We start from the raw sequence: 14,283 nt of genomic DNA on the forward strand, positions 1-14,283 counted from the left end.
TGATCCACAATATATTTTTAACCAAGAGAAAACCCAAAACATGTACTCCATGAGAAATAACTATGGCTAATGTTATTGTTTGCATACCATGTACCAAATATTCAGAAAACCTGTGATATGGCATTATATATATATATTTATTTCTTCCCAAACACCCCTTTTTTATCATAAAATGAAATTATGGTTCAGAGATTAGCCTACCTATTCAATGTTACATAGCTAACAGTATGTAATTCACACTTGAACCCAAGTCTGCCTGATCTTAGGGCCTATGCTTTTTCCAGCATTCCATATCATCCTACAAAGTGTAATGGGTATATAACATACTACTGAGAAAGCTGGTTGGGTTAAGGTAAAGATAGAATTTATTTTAAGGAAAGATAGGGATCCACTTTAATGGGTATATTCTGTTAGGAAGATTAAATTAGAATACAACAAGAGTAAATTAGTGATTTAAGGAATATAGAAATTTATTTCTCACTCACGTGAGGATCTAGGTTGTATCAGTTCAGAGCATGGCTTCCCTCTGCTTGATTACTCATGAATCCAGGCTAAGGTCATGGCTTCCATCTACAAGATGTGGCTTCTAATATAGTTGTTGATGTGGCCTTTACTATCCTTGGGAAGAAGGAAAAGGCACAGAGGAGCACACATAGGAATATCTCTAGTTCATGCTTGGAAGAGACACCTGTCAATTCCACCTACCTTCCATTGGTGAGAGCCCAGTTACCTGTCCATCCAGAAAGAGGACTTGAGTCAAACACACACAATGCAGAACAGAAATCCAGAAGGGAATAGAAGCAAAAAAATTGGCACTAGAGCCAAAAGGGATGGCCCTATCAGTCTTGGAAATATTTTAGTGCCCAGACGTGCCCAGAGTATGGGATATGGGGCATTTACCCATTTTATTGAAATACTCATTAGAGATAATGTCAGGAAGCATGAACATTTGAGAATATCCTGATTACATGTGGGATAGCTGTGGTAGGGAAGAAAGATCACTGGGCATAGAGGTAGAAATCCAGGCATCTTAATCCAGATCTTGTGACTAATTAGTTCTTTGAATTAAGGTAAATCTCTCCATCACTCCAACCCTCAACTTGCTTTTTTCAATTGAATTTAGCTGACTTACAATATTATGTTAGTTTCAGGTATACTTTATGTGTAGTTAAATTGGGAAATGATACTTGCCTCACAGGGTTGTTGATCAATGAGATAAGATAATGCATGTGGAAAGCATTTGAATCTGTATTTTATCACTGCTGATATGACCACTTCACGTATTCTAGGCTATATAGTCACTTTAGATAGTGATGAAGTAGAAGAGCAAGGGCTGAAAAGCACCATAAGGGTTCAAATACAGTGAAAACAGAACTATTGGGGGTTAGGAGAAGGTTTTGATGCAAAAAAATGAGATGTCAGAATTAGTCTTATGTTTCGAAGAATTTTGCCAAACACTGTAAGAAGCTCTTCTGTAATATTTGGTATTTTTGGCCAATGAAAAGACCAAGATAATTAGAAGTGCAGCACACATAAGTTGAACATATTTCAGATTTAAAATCCAGTTAGCTACTAATTTTGCACGTGTGTATGTGTCTGTGTGTGCAAGTGTGCAAGTGTGCATGTGTGCCTTGAAATGATGCTTTCTAATAGCTGTGATTTCTGTTTTTCCTTTAGAAATAAAGTTTACTTGCCTTATATTCTGTAGAGTTAATTAAATACCAGAGAAGTATGTTTACTGTCTCAGGTTCCACATACTTGTGAGGATTTTGTCGTTGATTTTGGTCCAAACAGAACACCTTTAGAAACATAGCAACACTTAGCTGCTCTTGGGAAAACCTAATGAGTCATTAACATATCAATATTACTATTTTCTGCCTTAATATCCCATATTCCTGCTTCACCCAGTCTCATTAAATATATATATATGTATATATATATATATATATATATATCTTAACATTAGCACATTAATTCCTAGAAAATTTTAAAATATACCTCCTCTTATAGGATGCATAGAAATTCCCTGTATGTTTCTTTATAACTTCCTATAAATCTGTAACTGCTTTAAAAATAATTATTTTTCCCTAAATATTTCTAATACACAAAAAAGCATAAGGAATTTTGTTTGGAGCTCTGGTTAAAGCATTTCTATTGACTTCCAAATGCAGTACTGGAAATACTACCCACTAGATTTGGGGTGCAAGAGGACTTTCCACTTATAAGTCATCCAAATTATAATAATGCAGAAAGGATTTCTTAAAACTGAGATTTCTTAGTAGAAGTCATCCCTTGATTTAGAAGAAGCCACCATGGGTGGAGAAGGTGAGGGGGGGCGAATTGTAGTCCTTAGAGTTTAGTCCTTATTTTTGACAAAATCTTTTAAGAGAAAAAAGGACACGGTAGAATCATAAAAGTCTTTTGGATGGGACTTCTCAAAGTATCATGAGCCAACCAAAACACTGTTAGTTGGCACATATTTTAACACTGCAAAATATTTACTAAACATTTTTTATGTGGGAGCTACTGGGCTTGGCTTGTAGACAAAGTCAAAGATGGAGAACCATCAACATTGACCCAGTTATTGGTCATTGTTATGTTATCCAGAAAGTGGTCTGAAGGAAGTTTTGTGGAGGAGTTCTCTCAGAACTAGGACCTCTGGGAAAGTGAAGGAAGTGCAACTGCGTAGAAGGAAATATTGGACAAGGACACTGCTGCAAGAAAGGTCTCAACTGATCACACAGGGGGCTCTGAAGCTGGCATAGCCCTTCAGCATTGTCCTGAATTGAGGTAAAAAGCCACCCCTTTGTATTCCCATATCAATTAGTCATTGGATGCAGGTCAAATCTTGAGAAAGGCAACTCCCATCAGCTACTAATTACTTCCAGGAAAGGACTCTTCTATGATCAGCCACCAGCTCTCCTGGCAGGTGGAAGAATGAGTACCTGGGTTCTGGGTTGGGCAGTTCACCACAGTGCATCCACTACAAGCCACTGCTCGTGCCACTCAAATCAACATGCTTTGTATAGTAGCTTTATCCCATCTGGGAGCAGCATCTTCAGAATTCTGGAGGGTCATGAGGGGAAACGTGTAAGAAGAAGGTAATTGAGATGAACCATAGCCCACACTGCTGTGACTGGCCTTCTACTTCCGTGTCCCTCACAGTGCTCCTCTACTACCCCCTCTAGGGTCCTACCCTCTATTAACATCACTCTGGCCAGGGAGCTTTGTAATTCCTCTCCTCTAAGTGTTGGTCTTTACTACCTCCAAGCTCTTCAAGCCATCCCACCAGCATTTCTCAGGGTTTTACAAGCTTTAAATTCTATGTCACAGAAGAGTGCCCCCATATTAATAAACTCTCCCTTAGCTAATTTTATGGTCTAACACTGTGGTCTAGAACCTTTGGGATTCAGTTCCACCATGCCCACCTAGTTCTTGCCAGTATGTATTGACTAGGTCCTATGCTCTTTCAGAGTATAATTCTTTCCTTCCTTATCAGGTCCAGTACTTCCCAGCAAGTTATATAAAAACTTGGCCCTGATTTTTGGTCTAGTGGCCAAGAAAGCAGAAGAGGGGATAGATTCTAACATGATTGAATACTGTCCTGCAAGGCAGAAGTGTCCTCATTGTCTTCAAGACAGAGGGAGGGTTGGTGATTAATAGGCGGGAATGGGCTACTCCTGCAGGTCCCAAGATTTTCTAAGTATCTGGAATTTTCATATTTTTGAGTGCATTGATTTTAAATACTAAAGGGTTTATTTTCTCAACAAGAAAAGCAGAACCTGACCTTGGGAAAGCAGATTTTCCAGAATTGAGAATTTAACCTTTTCTGGAGCTTTGTTATCCTTATAATTAAGTCTTAGGACTGATCCTTGGTCTGATCTGCCCTCTGGCTCTAGGAGATAAGAGTCTCTTTATGTGCTGCCAAAAGACCCTCGGACTTTCACATTTGGCCTTCAATGGGTGATTAATCACTCTCAACCTTTCATTGTCTCTCTCTGGTGCAAAAATTTCACTCAGCAACAGTCTTCTGATTCCTGTCTTTTATGGTACTACTGCTCCATCCTCTCAAATGCCTGCGTTGGCACAACTGCCATTGCATTCCTTTCCATCAATATCTCATCCCAGTTTACCATCAGCAAAATTTAAACAGTTGCACAGCTGCCACATGCCAGAGATTGTGAGCACTTCACCCACAACCAGTGATAGAATCTTCATTACCAGCCAGTGCATGCACAATCCAGCTTCAACATCCCATTTTAGAATTCCTCAGAACACTCCCGATACCAACTGTCTCATATTAGGTTTCCTGAAAGACCATGAGATAGAGATGTTCATTGCAGGTGAATAATCAAGGAAATTTGGTGACCATGGAACTCTCACTCAGATCTACCCTCAGAACAACCTGCTACAAGGAAAGAGGTTGGACGAGAGCCTCTAGATGTCACACCTTCATTTTTGTGTGTTTGTGTAGCATTCATACTGCGACCATGGTCTCTTTGGTCTTCTCCAGGTCAGTGACTTACCACAGCAGGAGTACTAGAGCTTGAATATTTCTGCCCAACTCAGGGCTCCTCTAATGGTCAGAAATTGATCTGGGTCTCCTCATCAGCCTGGCCGAGACTTTTTCAGAGTTAGACCACAGTTTGAGGCTTTTCCTACTCAATCCTACTTGCTTTCCTCTCTCCTTTCATATAGGTATCTGGCTGGCAGCCCAGTCTGAAGGCTTGCCTACCTCCTCTGCTCTTTCTCTTTCATAAGCATTTACCCCATTACATATTTACATATCTGATTCTAGTTTGGAATCGGCTTTTTGAAGGACCCTAACTGACATTTGAGTGTTCTTGGAACAGTTCCTATCAGTGATTGAAGAAAGGAGGAGTGTGGAAGGAAAAGTTGGACTGCAGTGCAGTTCCAGTAAAGGGTCATCTGATTTCATGGGAAGTTCTGGACCTGCAATGGCCCTTCAGAGCTGTCCCATATTGAGGCAAGAGGGTTTACTATTTATACTCTGCATCCATGAGTCATTGGATAAAGGCTGCCACAAGAAAGGGACACAACTTGGGTACATCAGCTCCTGTTGGCTGAAAGTCCCAGGGAAAGACTCAGCTGTGAGTCATTAGCAGCAGACATTCCTGGCAGGTTGAGGGAATAAGTTCCTTGGTCCCCAAGGGGATAATCTGGATAGCACATAGCTTCTACTTCAAAGAGGAAACTAAAAAACTATTGTTATGATTAAAGGACAATGGTGATCATTTCTTCCCTCTTTATAAAATGGGGACATCACATTTTATAACACTCGGTGGAAGAGTAGAGCATATTTGTGGGATTAGTATTGGGGTCAGGAAGAGATCCCATAAGCAGACAGTGAGCAAAAGATACCCCACATGTTAGTGGAGTGTACTATGTATGGGTTATATTTCTTCCTGATGTTCTGTGCTTCCGATCCACCTTGGGAAGATGTTTCTTCCTCTTTTCCTTATAAAGAGAACAGGAAAGATATCATCAATTATTCAACCATGCTAATGTTGGCCATAAAGTCAGGTTAAAGGGAGTCTCTTTCTTAGTGCCTGTAAAGTAAATTCTCACAACAAATAGAAATAGCAATGTCTAAAACTACAACTGTCTCCTAAGAAACATGAGCCTATATAGTACTTGCTCAGCAAGTTATTTAGTCTTCAGCAAACCCTACAAAGTAGACATTACAATCTCCATTTAATGGTTGAGTCAACCTCTGGTTGAAAGGTTGATAATTTCCCCCAGTGCTATACAGCCAAGAATTAATAAACCTGGGATCAAATTCTGGTTCTCCCTATTTTTAAGAGTAATTTTCTTTACATTTTCCTATACTTTCAAATTCCCTTGGAAATCAGAATTACAACTGTAAATGTTTTATTCTTGATCACACACCCTGATTTAAAGAAAAGGCAAAAGTCAAAGCCTCAGAACTCCTGGACTGTAATAATCAAATCCATTGATAACTATGATCAGGAGATAATTGCACAGGTGTTGGGTAGCAGCACTAACAGATTAAATGCAACGATCAGAAAGTTATTCTGTGAACTGTGCACTCTTTGCCAGTATGCATTCACTCTACTGCTTTTGTCTCACAGTGTCTGTATTCTCTCACGTGCTTATTTCTCCTCACTTGGCAGTTCTCAGCCTAAGGGATGCTGTGTGCACGTACATACACACACACATGCACACAAAGATTTTCCTGCTCTTCAGTTACCAGGATGCAGCAGGCTGCTAAGGTCTTTCATTCCTTTTCCACATTCAACCTTTTGATGTGTTGCCTGTACCATTCTTCCCCATGAGCTAACAAGGCTGTCTGCAACAGGAGTTTCATGGGCAGCCAATTATAGCCAGGATGTGAGGGTGATCAGAATAGTGCAGCCTGCTGGGAGACTGTCATTTACAGAATTAAAGGCAACGCAATCACTGCTAAAGGGTTTGGTTTGAACGGACGCTGTAACCTTCCAGCCATACTTCTAGTCATCTGAATTTGATGGGTTGTTTTTGTGTGTTTCAGGTTGTTTAATTTTTTTTTTCTGTTTTGTAAGCAACCATTGCTCATATTTTAAAATACCTAAGAGTAATGGTAATCTCTTTGCAATAAAATATGGATGAAGGTAGCCTGCCTCATAAAATGCAATGCTGTGAAAAGAATCCAACAACCATTTGAATATGTATATGTAAATGAATGATAGTTGTGAAAAGAATTTCAACATGCAAATGAGGAAAATGGAAGGAAATTGTGCCACTTTCTGTGCATAAAAGCCAGGGGTGACGCCATATTACAGTTGTAAATTTAGGTACTCCTAAATCAGTATAGTCTTCATGATAGTATGTACTGTCCTCAAATGTGTATAAGCAGAGCACACATGTTATTCCATAGATTGATGGCAAAACGGCAGGACAGAGTGAAAAAGAGTCTCTACTTTTATGCCTCACTTTTTCCACAGTGAAAAATCAATCCTGATTTTTCTTAATTTACTTTAGTCTTGACAGAAAAACTGATCTGATTTTTCTTAAGGAGCAAAAAAAAAAAGGGTAGAAAGAGAACTATCAGGGGAGGGCATGACGGCAGGACACTGTCTATCTGCTGCCCACCAACCCAGTTGACGATGGCCTCTTCCAAGCAGCCCCTCCCCATTCACTTCAGCCATAGTCCCTAAGTGACCTAACTGATGCTGGATTGTGCTGGCAACAATTTCCATCACTTATTAAGGAGTACACATTCAGACTTTGACACGTTCAAGTGTGTTTTCTGACCATGTTGAAATATGAACAGAAGACTTGTGTGTTTAACCAACATAAGCAGATGTCAAGGAGTGCAAAAATATGCCTCTTTTAAAGTCAGTATGTCTGTGTATTTGTGCCGGCATATGCCCAGAACATGTGTATTTTGAGTGGTAAGCATGAGGAGGAATGAGGAAAGGAACAACAATGCTCTTTCCCCCCAAAAAAAATGCCTGTTGTAATTTCAGCAAGATGAAAGCATTTTTTTAATTACTCAATGAATTTATTACATTTATAGCTGTACAGTGATCATCACAACCCAATTTTACAGCATTTCCCCAGCGCATCCTCCACCCCCCAACCTGTCTCATTTGGAAACCATTCACAATGAGAGCATTTAAATATTACAACATTTTACATCTATTCAGGAGGGTGGGAGATGGGCAAGTGGATGTGGGTCCTGAAGGGAGGACCCTGAGAGAATGTGGGGATGTAGGCAGAGTTGGTGACTTAAGTCAGGGTTTCACTCTTTCAGCAGGATGTGACATCAACTTTCCCTGATATAAAAATGAACTGACCTCAAGAAATATCCCTCAGGGGTGGAATAGAAATGTAGAAATGGGTTAACCTTAAAAAGCAGCTTTTAAATATGGGAAGATAGAATTCAGGTAGGAATCTTGGAGGGAACTAATGTAAAGCAGGTAGTTCTAGCTATTACCTTGGAAAGGTGTATGAGGTAGATGAACTTCTTCACTAAAAGGTAGAAACAGACTTAACAATGGACCAGAGGCATATTCTTCAGGCAACCTGAGGCACCCAGAAACTAATATTTCAATAGTAGCTATGTGCTAGACACTGTATGAGGCACTTCATAAATGCATTGTTTAACCTGCATATCAACTTTATGAGGTAGGGACAGTTGTTCCCATTTTCCCAGTGGATAATCTATGGTGACACAAGTTAAATGTTTTTCTGAGGATCACATCACACAACTAATATTCAAGCCAAGCTCTGTCTGACTTCTAGGAGCTAGAACCTAAGAGAGCTTCAGGTGCAACACACCTGCACACCTGCATGAGATTAAGGGCAAACAACCCAGAGCAGTCCTTGAATATTGATCACAGAATATTCTAATAAGAAAAAGAGATTAGAACGCAGATTCTTGAAGGCACTAGAAATTTTCCAGACTTGAGAGTAGTGCCAACCTAAATCTACTGTAGACAGTCTGAGGAGCTTGGACTTTATCCAAAGAAGAGGTGGAGTAGACCACAAATGACTCAGAGAATTCTGTAGGTCTTTGATTGCCATATAGTTGAATCACTTGGACTCCCTTGAGAGGAACTTGTGTGAGTAGAATTAACTGATAACCTCCAGTGCCACAGCTTCAGGAGCTGTTGAGGCCTTCATGTAGATGTCACATTCCTCCAGAATATTTGAGCCAATGTCTGAGCACATCAGGAGTATGAGAGTCAGGCCATCTCTGCCAATGCAAAACTCTAATAGGCAATAATGGCTCTCGGGCTTCTAATCAGCTTGGCCACAACTTTCTCAGTGCTGCTGGCTGAGGCTCTTCCTGCCCAATCTTTCATCATTCTCTTGTTCTTTTAAGAAGTGTCAGCCCTCTGCATCATGGTCTAAGGCTCTTGTCTGCCTCTTTTCTCTCAGCCATTACTCTTCACATATAGTCCTCCCTAAAAATCTCTTGGACATTTAATTCAGTCTTGGCAACTGCTTCCCAGGGGTCCAAAAATAACTCAGTCAGCACTGGTGTGGTTCAACAAAGTCAGTGATAAACTTGGATTGGGGTGTGGACCACTCACAATATTGCTGGTAGGAAGGACCTCATTTCACCTGTTAGGTGGAGCACAGGTAGCCTCATGAGTCCAAGGCATTACCCAATCAGTGAATGCATTTACAACCAAGGTAACCTGGAAAAAATGGCCCAGGGGGAAGATATGGCTTGCTAGAAGGAGGATTCTGGTACCTGAAAGGTACGGAAGGAATACTTCATATAAAGACAGGGTAGTTTGGCGGGCCATTACTGAGTTGTATTAAATTGCAATGCAGAGAGATTGTGAGAATATGAGGGCTATTAACAAACTGTTAAAGACTAAGTATGAGAACTGGAGAACCACTTTGATAACTTACAAAGAGGTCCTTTTCTTCCGCAGTAGGAAGGCAGGCACAGTTGAGTTTCAGTCCTTACTAGTTAGAGACTTAAGCAAATGTGTTATGCTAAAGTCAGAGCCACTAAAACCTGGAACAGGGCTATCTCGGTGGAGGCCTTCATGACTGCAGACTTAGCTTTACTCCTGGGGGCCGCAAAGGTGCCCTGTCCCTCCCTACTAAGAGCTATTACTTTCAATGTGGGGGAAGACGCAGCAAGGGTCTCGCCCCTACAAAGCAACAGGTATCCATCCCCTCAGGACTTGTCAGCTCTTCTCTGGATGCTCAACTGATCACTGCACTTAAATCCCAGCTTAGATTAATAAGTGAGAAAAGAGATTGAATCTCAAAGAGGCTGAATTAGGAGGAGCCATTCCTGGATTTCACAGCACTTGGTCAAAGGAACCAGAATGTGAAAAGCAAGAGTTTATTGCCTTGGGAGCACTTTCTTGGGACCCATGATACAAAACTTTGGCAAGGCTTGTGGGGACTGATAGCTCTTAGGAGCCTGAGGAATGCAATATTTGTCCATGCTGAGCAAAGATGGAATAACTGAGTTGCCAGAGCAGATGGCACACAAAGGAGTGAGAGGCCTGTGGTTGTGGTCAGGCTAGGATGACAGATCATGTAAGGTCAGGAAACCCACTAGAGCTGTGTGCTCCCCTGGAGGGCCAGAGCACAGTCTATCCACCAAGGCCATCTGGAAGGTGCCACTGAGGGACACCAGAGTCACTAAGATGGTCAGTGGGAATTCGTCTCTGCAGGTTGGGGCTGATGGAAGGAGAAGAGCATTCACAGATCTCAGTGAAGGGAAAGACAACAGCTTGTAAGAGCCATAAATAAGCTTCTCCTGGAATCTGTGTGAAGAGGAGGATCTCAGTGGTGCCCTGGGATGAGCTGTTGCTACCATGGAGATGAGCTGCTCCCATGTCCTACTAAGAGCAAACCTGTAGTGAGTAGTGCAATCCAGTAGGTGGATGGTCTGCAGGTGCCACACCTTCAGGTTCTACCTTCGTGTTCACTTCATGGTCAGGCTTTTCTCAAGGAGCATCTACTCATGACTAAGCACAATGGGAGTGGAGGAGGGAGGAACCCCAACACAGCCATCTCCCCGCAAGTGCAGGACTCCTCCAATAAGGCAATCTCTTCTCTAGGGATCCCCATCCATCTGCTTGAGATGGTTTTCAAGTTGACTGCAGCCTGAGGTGTTTTCTGCTCAATCCTCCTCCCTTTCCTCTCCTTTCGCAGATGCTATACCTACAACCTGGTCTGAAAGGTCCCCCTTATTTCTGTTCTCTCTGCCCTTTATCCATCACAGTCATTTCCCTCAATACAGCTCTTCAATTTCTAACTCTGTCTTAGTGTCTTTTTTCCCTAGAACCCAAAGTGGCATAAAAACCCTACAGAAAAGGAAGTCAGAGACTACAGTGTGAGAAAATGAGCTTGGAAACATGAATATTTCAATAACGACCAAAGACTAATTCATAGTTTCTGTGTTGAGATTTGTGTCAGTGCTTGTTTTGTTTGTTTGTTTGTTTGTTTACTGATGCTTGATTTTGTTGTATTTAATTACAGTAAAAATCCTTAAAAATTAAAAGAAGTTGCAATCCCAGTTTTGAAGAGAGAAGGAAAGTCAGAAGTCGTATTCATTTTTTCAGTAGTTTGGGCAGGTAAGAGTCCAGCAAGGAAAAGCTGCTGGTGGAAGATAAAGCAATGAGCAGGATACCTGGCCACAGGCCAGGGGGCAGGAACCAAATATCTACTAACAGCCGGGCTGCACTCTTGTCCAGTGAAGCAGATCTAAAACATTTAAGTTTCCAACCTTCCAAACCCAGACTGGCCTTTTGTTTTCCCTCTGCAAAGTGATCTTGCATACAAAGCCCTTGGTTTGGCATTTTGGAAGTTTTTGAATACAACCTTCTCTAAATAAGGCTACTTAAAAAGGGGGAATTCTAGCTGCAGGGAAAACCTGAGAACCAGAGCAATGTTCAGGACTGACCAAAAATAGGATAAGGGTATAGGACATTTTCCCAAGGTGATAACATAATTACAGCAATACTGATAACTATAGTGAGAGGTGACTACAGGATTATTTGGTACATTTGGAAGGGGAAAAAAGTGCCTAAACAAACTAACAAGGAGGTGAAACCAAGAATATGAAAGGGCATAAACATGGACAAAGAACATGAAAGGGCATAAACATGGAACATCCAACCAAAAGAGAAAAGGCACTCCTCAAAATGATTCTTCCTTTCTCACACCAAAAAACAGGACATTCTGTCACATTAGAAATTTGAAAACCATAGCCAAATGTTATTAATAATAAACACATAACTTCTTGGTATGAGCCACACTTCAATATTTTCACTAATGAACAAAATATAGAGCAGACAAGAACATAATGTGCTATTAAAATATCTAATTTTATCACTGCTATATTTTTGATGAATTAAACTTTGTTAGGTTTTTCACATACTAAATATCCTAACATGGTAAATTATGTCCATTTGTGTTTTATTATTTTTATTATCTTCACTGGGTCTGATTTCAATATCCAGGCTTTTTCCTGAACACTAAGAGATGGTCTTGCTTCATAGGCGATAAGTTACTTAGCTTCTCTGAGTCTCCATTTGGAATGCACCTCATAGTGCTGTTTATGAGGAGAAAGAGAAAATGCATATGAAAGTCCTTTTGTAGTTTCTTGCATACAGTATATGCTCAATGCATTATAATTATCATTATTAGTTGTTGTAGTTATAGTACATGCCGTGGTATCAGGTACTGAAATATAACATGCCCTGAAATCCTTATAGGAGAATTGGGAAATACACAAAGCTAAGTCACTTAAGGAACAAGATGACTATTCCTGCTCATTTTATTTGAGCCCACCTGAGATGAACTAAGCACAGTCCAAACAATTAAAACCACCAATTCTACCCACAGACTTGTGAGAAGTATTGAATGATTGTATTTAAATCTTTAAATCTGGAGGAATTTGTAAGGTATCAATTGTTAATGGATACATAGAGTCATGTCACAAAAATATTGATAGACTACACTTTATGTTGATGTTTTGTCATGGATTTTCATGAAAAAAAATTTATTTTGCAAAAATTTTTATCTGTACTATTTACTTTTTCCAGTCCCACCAAAGTGAACAGCCTGGTATGTATCCTCCACACAGCTTTCTCCATGCTCTTATAATCACTTACATACTGGTTTTTTTTCTAAAGGTTTTGTTTATGGAATCATAGTGCATATATTTATCTTTGTCTTGATTTGCTCTCCTAACAGTATAATCTGGCAATAATTCCCAGTCAATAAATATAGATATAGCTCATTCCCTTTAAAAGCCCCATAATATCCCATTTTATGATGGTACCATGGTTTATTGAACCATTTTCCTAATCAGAGTATTCAGGTTGCTAAAAATTTTTTTCTTTTTTTAAAAAATTAATTCTTTTCATTGATCCATCAAGAATAGTTTTTGGCCATGCCCAAGGCATGGGGTAGTTCCCAAGCCACACCAGTGACAACACCAGATCCTTAACCACTGGGCCACCAGGGAACTCCCAGGTTTCTAACAATTTCTTGTCACTATAAACATGGCTATAATAAACATCCTTCTATGATCTCTCTAAACATCTTGGTTTTAAACTAATTCTCTCTAAATCATTTCTAAACTTCTAATATCCATGTAGACAGATGCTTTTATTTCCAGACCATGATGAAGACCTGGAAGACATAGCTAAGTCAATAGGAATGTCATATTTTTTTAAACAGATGTTTCTGTAGTAGTTTTCCATAACTGAAGAAATGTACATTACCATCAGCACTGGAGGCTGTGCCCTTCTCTCCAAAATTCATTCCTGCTATCATCTCCTCCATCTCTAGGTCTTATCATCACATCTTAATTTTGCATAACCATATATGGGGCCCTGATTTTGACTCCGGGAGCACTAGCATGAGACAAAACTTCCCTACTTTCCAAGCTCTTCTCTCTTGTTCCTGACATTAAGGCGGGGCTCTCTGGCCACATCCATGGTCCATTACTGCCTCACCTGTTGTGCTGCAATCTGGCTTTTGCCTCCTACATGTGAGATCTGCACATTCCAACTTCTCCATTCTCTGGCACGCTTCACCGGTCCTCTCGTCCTTTGCCTCCACTTCTCTGGCACTTCGTGAGCTCCCAATACCTTGATGGATAGTTATGAACTTCTTCGTTTCTCTTTAAATTTTCCATGTTTTTCTTTCCCAGAACCTTCTATAGAAAAACATCTTCAGATCATAGAGCAGGATATGAGGATGCTCTGAACACCATACATAACCCCTGTGTACTTAAAATACTCTTTTATTTAACTTTCTGCACACTGAAAATGTTCTTGGGAAAAGCTTCCTAGATCATTATTTGCCTTTAGGTCTCATGGTCTTAGCCCAAAACTGGCCTTCCTGAAACATTTGGATTTGTAGTATCCAGAGTTGGGACTCCCTTTAGAACCACAAAAGAGCATCCCTATGTGTGGGTGCCAAGGGGAAGTGGCTCTTCTTCATTATCTGTTTCTCTCTAATAGGAATTTTCAATATCGACTAATCAATGGTCCTCACACTGACATTACTGGATCCTCTTCTAAAAATGAGCACATAGTCAATTGCACAGAATGTAAGAGAAATCTACAAAAGCCTAAAATGAAAAAAAAAAAAAAGATAAGCTTGTTAAAACTTGAGTAGCTTTTGCTCCTTCTTTCAAATATTATTTCTTTGGTTTCTTTCTTTTTTTTTTTTTTCTTTTCTTTTTTTCCTGCAAGACAGGGTGGAGAGAATGAAGAAGGAGTAATTTTAGAGCCGCATCTGCAGTGATATACGTAAGAGTGTAGG

At 40.2% G+C, this 14,283-nt stretch overlaps 1 protein-coding gene across 9 annotated transcripts in view; it reads left to right on the forward strand.

The window, feature by feature from the left end:
- The window catches only part of LOC110261733 (uncharacterized), a 1,083,992-nt gene that overhangs the window by 748,126 nt on the left and 321,583 nt on the right, over nt 1–14,283 (forward strand). The gene's annotated exons all lie outside the window — the stretch shown is intronic.

This window comes from Sus scrofa, chromosome 7 (assembly GCF_054392235.1).
Source record: "Sus scrofa isolate SSC_HxYL_T2T_F1_AM1 chromosome 7, Sscrofa_HxYL_maternal_Yorkshire_Landrace_v2.0, whole genome shotgun sequence".
Taxonomy (NCBI): Eukaryota; Metazoa; Chordata; class Mammalia; order Artiodactyla; family Suidae; genus Sus; species Sus scrofa.